This window comes from Diachasmimorpha longicaudata, chromosome 2 (genome assembly GCF_034640455.1).
Source record: "Diachasmimorpha longicaudata isolate KC_UGA_2023 chromosome 2, iyDiaLong2, whole genome shotgun sequence".
NCBI classification, from domain to species: Eukaryota; Metazoa; Arthropoda; class Insecta; order Hymenoptera; family Braconidae; genus Diachasmimorpha; species Diachasmimorpha longicaudata.
The window spans coordinates 8,437,449-8,452,276 of NC_087226.1; the positions used below are offsets into that span (position 1 = coordinate 8,437,449).

General features: G+C 40.9%; 1 long non-coding RNA gene across 1 annotated transcript; it reads left to right on the forward strand.

Moving 5' to 3' along the window:
- The first annotated feature begins 11,059 nt into the window (after window positions 1–11,059).
- LOC135172592 (uncharacterized) lies at window positions 11,060–13,147 on the forward strand. Its single transcript, XR_010301137.1, has 4 exons — window positions 11,060–11,323; window positions 11,468–11,694; window positions 11,784–11,867; window positions 12,013–13,147. It is a non-coding gene; the product is annotated as an uncharacterized LOC135172592 (long non-coding RNA).
- The last annotated feature ends 1,681 nt before the right edge of the window (window positions 13,148–14,828 follow it).

Genomic DNA, 14,828 nt, shown 5'->3' on the forward strand with positions numbered 1-14,828 from the left:
ACCCCCTCAGCCACACTCAGCCATACTCCTTGGACCCCATGGATCATTAACTGTTCTACGGTGTATTTGTGAAAATCCACAGAATTCGAAATATCGTAAAATCTTTTGAGCCTCATCAACCCCTCCATCGAGCACTGTACAACAGTTGGGTGTTCAAGGAGCATCAGGAACGAAGGAAGTCGACGATTCCCGAAATAAGAAGGAGAACTGCGGAAGGAAGGAAGTGGAAAATCCCACCAATTTGACGGATTTTATCGACTTGGAGAAAGGGGTTGAAATCAAAGAGCATCGTTATACGGAATCGACAGTACTGAGCACAAATGTTTAACTCAAAAGTTGTGAAAATCCCTTATGGAATTATTGTGTTCAATTTATGTTGATAAAATTGCTTGTCGGTGGATCTGAACGATGGAGGGAGATTAATAACATAAAATCATAGTGGATGTCATAGATTTCACCAGTTGAATAAACTTGCTTAAAGTACCTGACTACCCTCAATGACTTTCACATCTGAAATCACGATAAATTCCATTTTTCCCAGCCGTCGAGTCCACAAAACTGCCAACTCGCGAGGTCTCCTTACAATGAAACATCACTCAATTAAACAATATATGTTAATTACATTTGAATACCTAAAATATTCCCGACGAATATATCTCTCAGCATGCTCTCTCCTCCCCGGGTAAGCTGAAACCGCGCACAAACTCTCAGATTACGAAACACAGACTCAGTAATTAGCCGCGGATGCAAGGATAGTTTCCTCACGAGTATAACATACTCATCTCCTGGCATCTATTCACCCTGAATAGTCACGCTTGTAACCAAGTAAAAGGTCCACCAAATATGGCAAAGCCAACTATTTCTCCATTAACAATGCTCCGGCTAGGTGCAATGGATTTTTTACATCTCTGCTTTTCTTGCCAGTGGATTCTTTCAAACGATCGACCGCGCCCCTCTAACAGAATGAAGATATTGCGCATTCTGTATGTTAGAGAATAAACCGAGGGGGATTTAACGATCCAACACCCGTTAGTCAGTGAAAATTTTTATTTTTCTTCTGTTCCTTTTTCCATCCTCTTTCAACATTTTTTTTTTTCTTTTCCCTCTTCTTTCTGGTGAAAATATTATTCTATGCTCAGTTGTTTTACGATGGCTGTTTCGAGCGAATATAACGACAAAATTCTATCCCTCTCGGCAGCTGAGCACTCCTTACTCGGCATCTATGGTGTAAAATAATTATTTTTCTCGACGAATTCTTTTCTTTTTAATTCGAGGGGGGGCTGGTGCAACGGGATATTTATCCTTGGGATGCTGCTGGAGCCAACCTCACCTTGGTTATACTCGCGGGTAGAGCACCGAGGATCCTCTAACCCCGGACTCACCTTGAAACCGGTCTCCCAGTCGAATCCTCACTGCGTGTGGTTTTCTCGTAATATTCATTTGCAATTGGAGGTACTATTTTTAGAGAGTTGAAGTTGAGGATCGTGTTTTAGGATTATATTCAATTAGGGAAATGGTGGCGGGTTGATTGGGTGATTTTTCATCGATCAGATTTTTTATACTGCGGTTCTATTCTCAAGAAGATTTTTTATGATTTTTATTATCTCAGTTTTTGCGGAATCTTCGATTATTGAGTAGTAAAATTTAATCTCATATTTTTCTATGAATTAATCTCTGTAAATTGATAATTCACGGGAGTTGGAAATGTACGGCTTGTCACTGTTGCAAAAATCAGAATTCCGATGAGGTAGTGGCTGAATAAAAAATTCAATTGTTATACGCTTCTAAAACACCGCATCATAAAATTTCAATTTTTCGTTAACATTCACGCAATAAAATCCCCAATAAATACAACAATTTTTAATTGCATGCTCCGTCCCATTTCTTAGATACCCACATAATTATGTAATGAAACCTCATAAGAAAGCAGCCTCAAGCCTGTAATTTTCCATACATTGTACCCCACTTTTTCAGTCCACCATGGATGAGATGAACCCAATGTTTAAGCCTTTGAGTTGTATTATGGTATTACCGTGCGCAAGAAGGCGCGTCGGAAGGAGTCATCAGGGTCCTTTGGAGAAGAATAAAGGGAGAAACGGTAAAAGAAATGGGAACAACAGTGGTTAAATCATGGCCCCCTGTGTTACTCGTGATAGACGAGTCATTATTTTTAACATGTACGCGGTAAAAACTAGTGTCTTGAAGACGTCTCAATTTGAGACATCAGCCGCAAAAATACGTTTTACCAGTTAATTTCGTGATGTTCAATTTTGATTCTTCTAAAATGAGTTTTTCAATCTAAAATTAGAGCTTTCAATAGACAAAAAATTTCTTGATGTCTTGGATTACCAGTTATCTAATTCAAAATGATTTTCGTTTCAATTCGGGGCACTTAAGACATCATCAGGCGTCATCATCACTTCATGTCTTCATCACTTGCGTCTAAAATGAAATTTCAACTCAACTAAAATGAATGATGGAAAGATAAATGAAGTAAAAAATCTTCAAGCCAAACATCAGATTTCGATAAAAAGCATCTCTTCACATCTTGTTCAGTGACATCAAAAAGGGTCTCAATTTGTGAGCGGAGATGTCCCAAAAACCATCAAAGAGCATATCAATTTCGTACTGTTGTGGGCAAAGGGAGGATCCATTGTATTTTTTCCCTCAGCAGTTTCGTTATTGGCGCAAAATAACAAAAGGTGGAAACTATCTGCTAGGGACACATCCTCGGATCCTTGACGTCGCTCTCGATATATTCCCGAGGCTCACCGAGACACCAGGGCAGGGGGCGGGGATAAGGCAGGACTGGCGTCACGCTGTCGGGTACACCGGTTTCGCCTTGCTCCCTTCGTAGTTTTCAGCTGTTTTTTTTCTCGTTTTTAGGGCTTTTTATCTTCTTTCTTCTTCTCCTCTCGTACTTTCGAGTCAACGCTCACCCACACGAGGCCAATAAACCGAGTGTACATAGGTCTCTCCGTATCTATGGGACGCATCGGTACACACATGGCAAACTTTCTGGGGGAAAATTAGGTTCGATGACACGATAGAGAATTATTTGTTTCTTTATTTCTGATAATAATTTTATTTCAGCGAATTTTTGCAAAAATAAAAATCTAAAAACTTCACCAGTTTATTGTTATCTTCAGAATTACCAGTGCTCCTCCCGAAATTTTCTCATTCTTGAATTAAATCTTTAGAAAATAATTTTAGACCTGAAAAATGCTATTTCAAAACAATCAAAATTTTTCTCGTAATTTATCTAGAAAAATTATGGATTTCGTTTGAATTGTTTGCCTATCCTGGAATAATGTTCAACACAAGATATTGCAGTGGGTTTGGCCAGTATATACTTGGTATGATGTTCCTACATACGTTGCCAAATGTACCTTGAACACTGCAGTTGGAGAGTTGTAGACTCTGTAAAAGGGGGATGAGAATGAGATACGGTGTCTGTTACTGCCTCAAGAGGTACGAGTATATGGTGCACAACGGGTCTGCATGTGCTTGCTGTGGCTTGGGCCCCAACCTATCGTCCAGGAAGGAGGCACACGAGGGGTACAACCCGAGTATATACAGTAGCCCATGGGCAACACGCTCGACTGGGGATGCTGCTAATAACATGCTACGCAATTCCACGGTGGTTTGTGTGAGACAAGCGCTACTGGCCCTAGGGACACGGCCTATATAATGCATGTATTATTGTATATATGGGCGAGCATACATTATGACGATACGATAGTCGATAATGAATCGACAAGAGCTTTCAATTTTGTCTGTGAATTCTGAGATATTCCCCAATCTTAATATATAATCTGAATATATATAATGTAGTTTTTGTGGAGCAATTTATTTGCTGTTTTTCTATAACTGATTGTTATTATTTCACCATTTTATTGGGTCACGGAAAATACGGTGTTTCATAGACAATAAATTTTTGAAATACCTTTAAATACGAGTGCGTAGGTCCTCAAGCCACTTAAATATTAATTAGTTATAAATTCTGTGTCGTTGTGCGAAAATTCTCGAGTCAGTATTATTGTGAGACACGAGACTGCATGGCGCAGACATTGTCCGGGAGTGACTAATCTCCGTCCAAGATCCTGTATTGACAAATCGAGTTACCCCGAGGAATTCAATGTTTTCATTCTTTACGGTTTATTTTTCAATTTATTCCCTCTCCATATTTACCGCTTTTTGCGCGACGAGTGCTCAAGTGTATTGGGTTTTGCATTGTAAACGTCACGCGAGTGCAGGTGCGCGGTCGATCACCTAATTACGAGGCGTTATGGACGGTCGCCTTTTAAGACGCTTTTCGCGTTCAACTTTTTTTTTTTACAACTCCTTTTTGCCTTTATTACCTTACGGTGTTGTGTCGCAATGGCAACGATTGACGGATGAAATGGGCTCGTTATTCCATTAACGGACAAACTGCGAAATTTATGAGTTGAGTGAGTGTTTCCATGATCCATCATACGTAGATTGACTTTTATTGATTGTGATCTTTCATCGAGATGCAAATTCCAGTCGTTAAATGAAGTGAATCTAGTATTGACGGGAAATGGATTTTTTTTTTAATTTTGTTTTCATTTTCGGCGGTTACTTATTATACAAATGGGCCAGTGATTTATGACGACCCAATGTCCCATCACGTTTATTTAAAAAAGAATGAATTGCCTGAATGAATGAACATGAATTCATAATTCATCACGTGTTCCACCTATTCTCTGTTGAATAAGACGATAAGTATGTAAAGATTCAATTCAGTGACTGTAAATTTATCCTGAAGTAAACAAAAACCGTCAAAAAAATTGCCACAAATTGATCATGACAATTGTTGAGGAAGTAATGCACAGACCCCAATAAAGCATTAAACGAAATTCGAAGAAACTCCAAGCGACTACCCCAAAAAGACCATCAATGCCTGTTCGATTACCCAATGTAACTGTTATCGTTATCCCTTCGACACGCAATTCTCCAACTTTTCCAAACTTTAATCCTCCCCGTCGGTTATTTTCCCAGCAATTCGAAACTCAAACGCCATTGGCTTTTTGCCCCAGGCCATTGCCCCCGCGCAAACTATCCCATGGCCCACTCCGAACCCTCACAATGAGCTCTCCATCATCAGCCACTTAAAAAGAGCCATCGAAAGGTTTTCCACATCACCTCTACAATTTTCCAATCAATTTTCCCCGCATCATCGGTAGAGATCTATCTCCTCAATCTCTCTTTTTCGTTAATCCCAAGTGGTAAACTGGTGTTATATACAGTGCCCCGAGGTTGGAAGCGTCAAGGACCCCAGGACAATAAGACTACAATCCGGCTGGAAGCGATCGGATCTGCTTGCCTCCTCCTCGGACCTGCCACAAAACTCAACTCCCACAACTCGCGAGTTTCCCCGCACATCTTCACCCTCGAGTTTCCAACGAAAAATTCACCCACAACTCCTTCCCCAGTATTTTTTTTTATATTCCCTTAAAATTGTGCCGGACATTGGTTTATCAGGTCTTATCTCGTGGTGTTTTCCAGGAGCACAGAGAGAGGAGAGAGCGAAAAACAAGGCAAAGTTTATACGGCGAAACGCAAGCAACACGAAACGAGGGTCAAAATCCTTGCGCTCAGAGGGACAGCCTGCACAGCCAGTAAGAAGTAATGAGGGAGATGGAGAGATGCGAGAAAGAGACATGAGGGAATTGAACCAGGTGGAAGAGGGACACTGGGTGAGTAAGAGATGCTGTGCATTTACTTCGAGTTAAAGAGAGAGAAAAATTATCAACTCGAGAGCTTCGAGGCTACTGCGCGTTAGCTGTGCCTGTAGTACTCCAGCTCATGGTACTGTGCGGTGGGACGGCAGAGGGGTCTTGTTGGATATAGTGTCCCACCTCCAACTTCTTAGCTGTTGCAAGCTGGAGAGCAAGAGAGATCGACTGGCTCACCTGAAGACAAGTTACCCCACAATAAAAATGCTGAGAAAATTATATGCCTCTTGGCCGCGTGCGCCGATAGGGAAACCCCCTTCTACCATTGCTGATTCTGTGGAGGAAGAAGCACTTGGTCTATCGGCTTCTCTGATACGCGGGTGCTGAGAGACTCGAAACATTACCCAGAAAATACTTCGTGATTTGAGTTGAAGCCGTGTAGAAGGATTCAATTAGAGAATCTATTCCGTTCAAGTTGTTCTTGCTAAGAAGGACGATTCGAGTCGATGATTGGATTCATTAAAATCATGACGTGATTCAGGGCTTGCAGTTGTGGGCCAAGTCAGCCTGATGGGGCTTCGCAGCTTGCTGGAGTAGAATAAAATTTGGAAATTGAATTGTACGTCTCTGCTGTATATATTTTCAAAGAGTTTTAGTGCAAAAGATGAGGAGCCGATCGTTTCAGGCTCAAACACTCTGTTGAATACAATCTAACAGTGTAATTACATCTTCCAAGGATGCACTCAAATTGAAATGATGATAGTAATTAATGGTTGGGCTTTACGATGGCCAAGGATTTTCGGTTGTAATGAGATTTCATAAAAAATGTACGTCGAAGATCTTTCGAGTCAAATTGCTGGAGTAACTCAGCCGAAACGAAGAGCCCAGCGAGTGTCTCGTAAATTATCAAAGAGGTAAGAGCTACTGGTGGGAATGGGGAGGAATTGTAGTTTAACTATTTTCAGGACACACCCTCGGATTACCTGGAGGAAATTGCGTTTAAACTGAAAGGGAATCCAAGGAGATTTCCTTGGGTGAAGCATCTGGGACAATTTGGTCGATGTCAAGGTCCCCCTGTCCGTTAAAGGCAAGGAACCGAATTGAACTTGGAAGGGGGAGACAATCGATGCTTTCAAACGAATTGCACAGTGACGATACCAGAAACACCATCTGATTCACTTGTGAATTTCACTTCAATTGGACAATTACGTTTTAATTCAACCGCAGCTCCGTTGGAAACGGACAAAAACTATGAAGCTGAATCCCTGGATGGAAAATGTAAAAATTCTCTTCAACCTTTTTTTTGCGGGCAGGATTCAGGCCAGTATCGAGGCAGGGAAGGAGAGAAGGTGATGCACCCACTTGGATGAAGAAGGAGAGAACCCAGAGACCAGTCGTACCAGCTGATGATCCGGTTCTCCGATGCACGCACTTTTGTTTCATCCTACTTTTTTCTCTCGTTCTCCCCCTTTTTCACCTTCCCCAGCACCACTAGGGTTCTGGTTTGAAACCCAGTGTGTATTTATACTCCGAGGCCCCGTTGGCTCACCCTTTTTTTTTTTACCAAAACGCTCCCGAGAGAGCGCACTGGCCGAATTTAAGTGGACGATGCAGGGAGTAAGTTAATCTTCTTTAAAACTCAAGCGAAACAGAACCCAAAGGTAAATTCACAAGATACTTGAGACCTTTATCATTGCAATCGGCGGAAATAAATTTCCTTTCATCAATGACTCGTATTCTGCACATTTTTTAGATGACCCAAGTCTGAAATTGTTTTTGCATCTACATGAACATAATAGTATGGTTGAGAATGGTCTTCCTTTCCCGATCAATCGCGTTAAAATTTATGTGAAACCGTACGTATAAACATTTTCCATACATAATGGCGTGACAACATAAAGTATAATTGCATAGCTTCCATTCGGAAGTAAAAAATTGTGGAGATCTCCGTCAATTACAAAATATTTCTACGTTATGACGAATGGGGTGAAAGGCTCAAAATCCACCAAGAACTCGCTGATTTTCACCGTGACAAAACGATCGAGTGGATATACCACACATTAAACCGTTTAGCCGTGTAGTGAGAGACACACGACGCGGCAATGAGATCATTGCTTAGAATAAACGAGGCAATAATTTTATGCCACAGCACCCTCGCCTTCCATTCCTCTCTGTTTATCTCTCAGATACACACATACTGTGTCTAAGCATTATTGCCCGGTGGTTGTGGGTTGCGCAACAATTTTATTCTGCCGTTGCAATAATGCAATACACCGTCCACTTCTTGGCCTGCATGTATTATACTGTAGTACAACTGGCCTTGAGTGAGATAGGCATTACGCGATGGCATAATGCACGGGAGACACCAGTGGTATTGGTTGAGAGGGAAAAATTGTGATGGTGAAGGAGGGGGGGGGGTATGGGGGGAGATGAGTGGAGGAGGATAAACCTGGCCAGCTGCGTACTCAGAGGAAGGGTCTATCTGCATCATCATCGCTTGGGGTTCTCCTTCGCCCGGGTCCAGTGGTGACGTCGTGACTACCGTTATAATCCTTCGACCTTTTTGTTGATGCCGAGGGTTTATTTTGAATCAGGGATCGGCCCTGATCATTTTTTTATAGCATTACAGAAATCATTAATGGGTAATGGGTGTTACATCAAGATGGGTTACTTGGAGATCTGGTTATCGAAGTAATCAGTAATTTCAATTTATAAATTGAAAATAGAGTTAGAAATGGTTCCTTGATTGCTTTTTTCATTAAAAAAAATTCACTGGGTACATTTGGGAGTTTCTAGCTTCAAGAATATGAAGTTCTCATGGGCATAACTGCCACGATGTTCAATAGAATCGTTGCGATGTTAATGGGGAGAATGAATTTATTGAATTTAATCAGTGAGATCTCATTTTGAAAATGGTTTCTATGAAAATTTCGTGGTACTCGGCTGGGTAAATTGGATGAGTTTTTGGAGAATGGATATTAAGTTAACAACCTGTTTCCATTGAGGGTTGTGTATCGTACCGAGCTATTGTAAACAGTGAATGTTCAAATGTTGTATTCTCCTGTTCACAATGTGTAGTAAGATACAAGGTAGTTTGAGAATAGGTTGGGGCTAATTAGACGCATCCCGGTTGTATCCAAATATTCATCTCATGTGTACCTGTATTACTCTCATTCAGGATTCACCGTGGTACGAAACTTTGAGAATGGGTATAATAGGGCAAAGGGGAGGATTGGTTAATTGGTGGGAAAGGTAGTCTGTTGAAAATTTAACTGCTGATTGGCTTTCAGAGAGAAATACTGACTGAACCATTGAGTTGACCATCTTTGTGAAGGATTTGTCTTGAACAGAACAAATTCGCTATGGATGGACGCTCAAGTCGTTAAACATGATCGTGGTTACCCATTAACCTCGAAATTTTCCGGTTCACCTGGAGCTGATCTTTTTTTCAATCCACAGGATAATTTCTACAATTGCCCGGAGGGCTGTAAGAACTAGTGTTCAAGATGGTCCAATTTAAGACATTAAAAATGACTTGGTTTTGGTACACGAATGACTGAAAAAAAGAACTGAAGTGTCTCAATCTCAGACACTTCTTGTTGCTAGTGTCTTCGTTCATATCCTGGTAACGACCGTGACTGTGTCCCCGAACACCTGCGATTGTCTCAACGATTCACTGGGAATTATTACCTTTATTCCTCTTCCGTGAGAAAAATCTCGGACACTCATCGTGCATCAATGTGCCCTCACTTCCCTGTGATGTTTCTCTGTCAGCCGGATATACGACATCTGACGTTATACCACAAGTTAACATCCACTTGCGATGAAAAATTTTGCAATTCAAACGTAAAAGGAATACACTACCATATACGTGAGTTTTCCTATTTCACTTGAGTCATAGTTCCTTGTTATAATTCCCGTTGTCATCTGGCTTATGTCACAGTCGAGGACAATTTTCAAATTGTTATTGCCTCTGTGCTCTGCTGCGATTTATTTTTCCCACCGACAACTTTCTCAAACTTTTCAACATTGCAATTGTCCTCGGTTGCAGTTATTTCCATGAAATGATTTCAAAAATGCCGCGATTACTTCCAGGGAACAAAACTTTGCTTGATCCTCATCGATAATTCACTGTATTTCACTGTCACTGTTTACCACACCCCCAGTTAAATTATCATAAATAGCCATTGAACATTTATAAACAGTGATCATCAGTCTCGAGTTTTTCCATTCATTATTTATCAAAAACTTTTGCAAGCCCTCAACTTTATTCAGCACGTGTCACAGGTCAGAACCCAAGCATAATGTTTCGTTTAAACTCCCTCCAACCTCATATTTTCAAATTCTCCCCCTACCCCCTCCATAAGTTTCACGTTCTGTTTTTCTCAAGTTTCTTTAACACATCGTCGTGATTTATTTAAACTCTCGTCAACACATGTTGCGATCCTCTCGGCACTCGTTCCCCACATGATCATTTGCTTACGTTAAAACGAGCCCCTCGATGTGTGCCTAACTGCAAGAAGAAGAACAAGTAAACATTAACGATTTTTTTTCTTCTCTGTTCTAAAATCCCCGAAGGCGTTATTCCTCATCATTTTATCATAGGCATTGTTTCTCAAGGAGCTTCAATTCACGTGAAAGGGTGACCGTGAGGATGCTCAGATGGTATCAACCGCAATGAGAAGAGAAAATTCATGGAAAAAAAAAACATGAAAGAAAAATCGAGAAAATAATTTTTCCCGATGGTAGAGCCTCGTCATCCGTCAAGTCTACGTGTCAATACGTGCAGTACTTTCGCTACACTTAACGGTATATCTCCGTTGATAGAGCAATTAGTTTGTAGCACGTACATTGGTTAAAGTGACGTAGAAATACCCTTGAATGGTCCGTTACGATCGATATGATAAAAGCCTTATTACTCCCCTCACTCGGCCATTATTACAGTGAAATAAAAAAAAATTCTATCGGCGGTAACGCCGATACTTCGTGTACATAAACAACACGAGGACAGCGTCCGCTGGACGCCTATTTGTCTCTCCCAGCGACTAGAATGTCGCAGATTGAAAGATCGCCAATGGCTGAACCGAACGATGATCTAAACTTGGCCTTGTTCGTTATTACATTTAACTATTCACAACATAATTCATGCCGATTGTGCGCGCACGTTACATTCTCCCCAGTTTCTTATTCACGCTGCACTTCATCTTCGATATTTAATACACATGATAGAGAGGGAGAAAGAGATAGGAGGAAAAATTCTCCCGCCTCGCAAATACAAACAACACGCGTCCATGACACCTTAACCTTACACAACGTTTGATTACACTGATTGTGCGCATGCGCTAGAAATCAGCGCGATCATCATTAGAGGCATCGCGTGTCATTAGATTCTTCATTGTGCTTCAGGCGGCACATATCGATGATGCCACTTAGCTGGAGTTATTTTCATAATGACCCGGCAATTATTTAACTAGAGCTGTAAAGGTGTTTAGGTATAGTTGGACTAGAACGTGATGGGGTTGATAATGGAGAAGAAATCATTCCAGTGAATGTCATTCATTGTTTGTTTAGTGGAACAGTGATTTTCTCATTTGTACCGGTGGACAAAATGAATATTTACCGAGGTGGGGTAGTTTTACGAGTTTTCTGAATTGAAAAATGGGGGGGGGAAGAAACACTAGCATTTTAAATCGATATTGAATGGAAAGAGATTTTTGGAACATTTTCTAATCCACTGACCATCAAAATCTCAATGTATTCCTTTTCAGAGCAACGATTCCAACATTTTTCGCCACATTTATTTAAATCCAACAAAACCAGTTATCTACGCGGAAGGAAAGACAAGGGTCTTTGCTTTCTTTATTGTCCAGTAACCAGAGGTAAAGGACATTATGCAAAGTCAATGCTCCACCAGTTGGGTATACCCAGTGTTTACTGAATATCAGCGTGGGTGAACGAGACGGCGGTTGATGCGTAATTAAAATATAAATCACGCGTAAGTTGGAAGGCAGACAACGACTATTCGCACGATTACCCACCAAGAATTGCCCCCTCTTGAGAATAATATCTATTTTTATCCATTAGTTTCTAAGAAGGAGTGGAAAAAATCATCTGAATGGATATGTCGTTAGACTAAATGATAATTAGACAATGGATAAGTATTAACGGGTAGGCATTATCATAATTTCTACTCAAAGGAGGATGTTTAAATTCAAATAAACAAGTCGTGTTCTTTTAATCATTGCTTCACTAAACAGCTGTGTTATTAGACGTAGATGCATCAATTTCCTTCAATGAGAATTTTCTCTCTTAGTTTTTCCAGATTATGAAACACCTCTGTCTCACTGTAACAACTAGTGTCTACAAGACGTGAATAAATGGATCTGGATTAAGATAATTACGATATCTAGAGAGTAGACAAAAATGTCTTAATTTCAATTGGGAAAAATCAACGTCTTTCAACGCCAGACAAAAAAGGTCTTTACCTACTGACTACCTTTTTTAGGATGAGGGTTACAAAAACGAGGCTCTTAATCCATAATGAATCTATTTTCGACACTGGCTTTTCCACTGCTTTTGTTCTTACTAGATCAAACCATTACCAATGCAAAAGACAGTACTGACTCAGAAATCTATCAAGGTAACCCAAATCGGCTATTCATATAATTCAAACATGAAACATTGGTAATGAGAATTGCCTCGGAAAACTATCCGCTGGTCGATATAACAACCTGACAGCCGCAGGTATCTGGAATATCTTTGAATACATTTTGAATTCGATTGAGGTATTGACTAAGCAAGAACAAGAAATATCTGGATAATGGGGGTCGGAATCAGTGGGTCCAAGGCTGCAGGACCCCGGAACAATTTCGGATGGAAATCTCATTTCCACTGTCTCGGACTGAGATTGCATCGCAATCTAGCAACTGTTGCAGTCGAGAAAGAGACAATGAGATAAGTCGTTATTGGAGATGTTGAAGAAATGAGATGACAGCTTTGAGTCTGTCCTCTGTTCATTCAATTTCGGGTGGATTGAACGCATGAAAATCAGAAGACGATAAGGGAACAAGGAATAAAGTCAATGGGATTAGTTTCGCTGATTGAATTTTAATGCAATGTTTTCTTTTTCTTGATGGAAATCGACAGCGAGGTCCCTAACCCCGAGATTAAACGAGAATAGTGGAAAGCGGGTGGTTTGAAAAAAAAAAAAAAATAACCATCATCGTGGTACCCTTGCACAAAAGCCAGTGTGGGCAGACTTAAAGGTTAGTCAGGTTAGTCAACAGGTGGCTAACCTGCCATTGCCAGAGGGAGATGGAAAATACCAAGGGAAGGAAAAAAAAGAGGAATGAAACGAGGGAGAGAGGGCAACACAACCTACACAAACAATGCGTCGAATGCACAAATACAAATCTCTCCCTTCTTGGATATAACTTAGGTACGAGCAGGCTCAGAAAAATAAAGGACAGCAGACGACTCCCTATATCTCAACGAATACATGCAAACGGTTTGTGTGTATATGCTTCGGGTTTCTACGCGGTACCAACTACGTCCGGACGCGAACACGTTCACGAGGGGGTAGGGGGACGGCGGAGGGTGAGGTGGGGAGAGGGGTAGACGCTGGACCGTTCGAGACTTGCACGTGTTCCTAACGTACCCAAACCCCTCTTTTGCTTGGATGAGGGTTCTCAGTTGGTTCTTATTACTGGAGTGAATTAAATCATTGTTTTGAATTGGTCCTTTGTGACAATAATTTCTCAGTAATGTCCGTAAATCATCTGTGAGGAATTTTATTCAGTCGATGATTGAGATCGCGACATCGATTGCTAATTAATTTACAGAAAAACTGGGGTGGAAAATGCTGTGAGGCGTTGAAAGGTATTTTGTCGTTTTTGTTGATGGAAAATTGATGGAATATTGAGGAAATGGTTGGGGTGGATGAGAGTGAATGGGTGGACTATTGTTCTGATAGAGTAAATCTCCAATTTACAAACCAAAAATAGAGAACCCCTGGTCTCTTCGCCGCGGGGCACCGTTCGTGACTCATCAGGGCCCCCTCGATTCCCTCTTGTACAGGAGCAGGACCCAAAAACGAACAAAACCCTAGCAGCGAGGCAAAGCCAGTGTCTGATCGATTTACGTCTCACACGAGGTTTTTTTTTCGTATACTTTTTTTTTCGTTCATTTCAGGTGAAACTTTACAACGGAAAAACTGATGGTCAAGGCACAAATGCAGTTTGAAATGGGGGAATGGGGATTTTGGAGAATCAGATAACTTTCTCTAGGAGATTTTTCGTGAGTTGAATCATCGGAGTACGTGAGCAATGAATGTGCAGCTTTGATTCACTCGTGGGCCCAATTTGGAAACTAATGTGTAAATCAGTTTTGCAGGTTTATATAAGGGTCACCATAGATTGGAGATTTTTTAATGAACACTTTTCGTTGAATCAAATACGTATAAATTTAATGTATACATTTCAATCTATGAATAAATTAAAAATCTAACAATAGAGTGAGGAGATCCTAAAAAATTAATTTAGCTCCTGTTGTCTGATAAATCCTCCAAAAAAATTCAACGATGAGTTCCCCCTTTCTTTAACTATCAAATTCCCATGCACGTGCATTAGAGCAGTCTCATCGCCCATGGGGTCTCCTCGGTCTCACTTCTCTACTAACTGTCACGTTTGTGTATCCAGTTTTCACCTCCAATGTATTGTATTTTAATATCACCACCATGACCCCACCCTCGTTTTCATTATACACATTTTTTCTTTACGATCCGCACACAAACGTTAGCCAGAGGTTGAAGCAATGGGGAAGTCCCTCATAGAAAATCCTTGCACCTGTGAGATTCCCATACACTTTTATCGTCTTCCCCCTATTTATCGGAGCGGTCCCCTGTGCACAAACGCTGTGAGGTTATGTACCTATTGAGGGAGAGAAAAAATCGGTATGGTGTAACCGTTTCCACCGTATACCACACTTGTCCCATAGATTTTTGTTCACTTTTTTTTTTCTCATCGCTTTTAGAACGGGGTTGTACACCTGTGTGAGGGGTGCTGGGGAAGTTGGGGTCCATTCACATGCAGATTAGTCGTTATGTTACACCGTATTTTTATGGTTGATTAT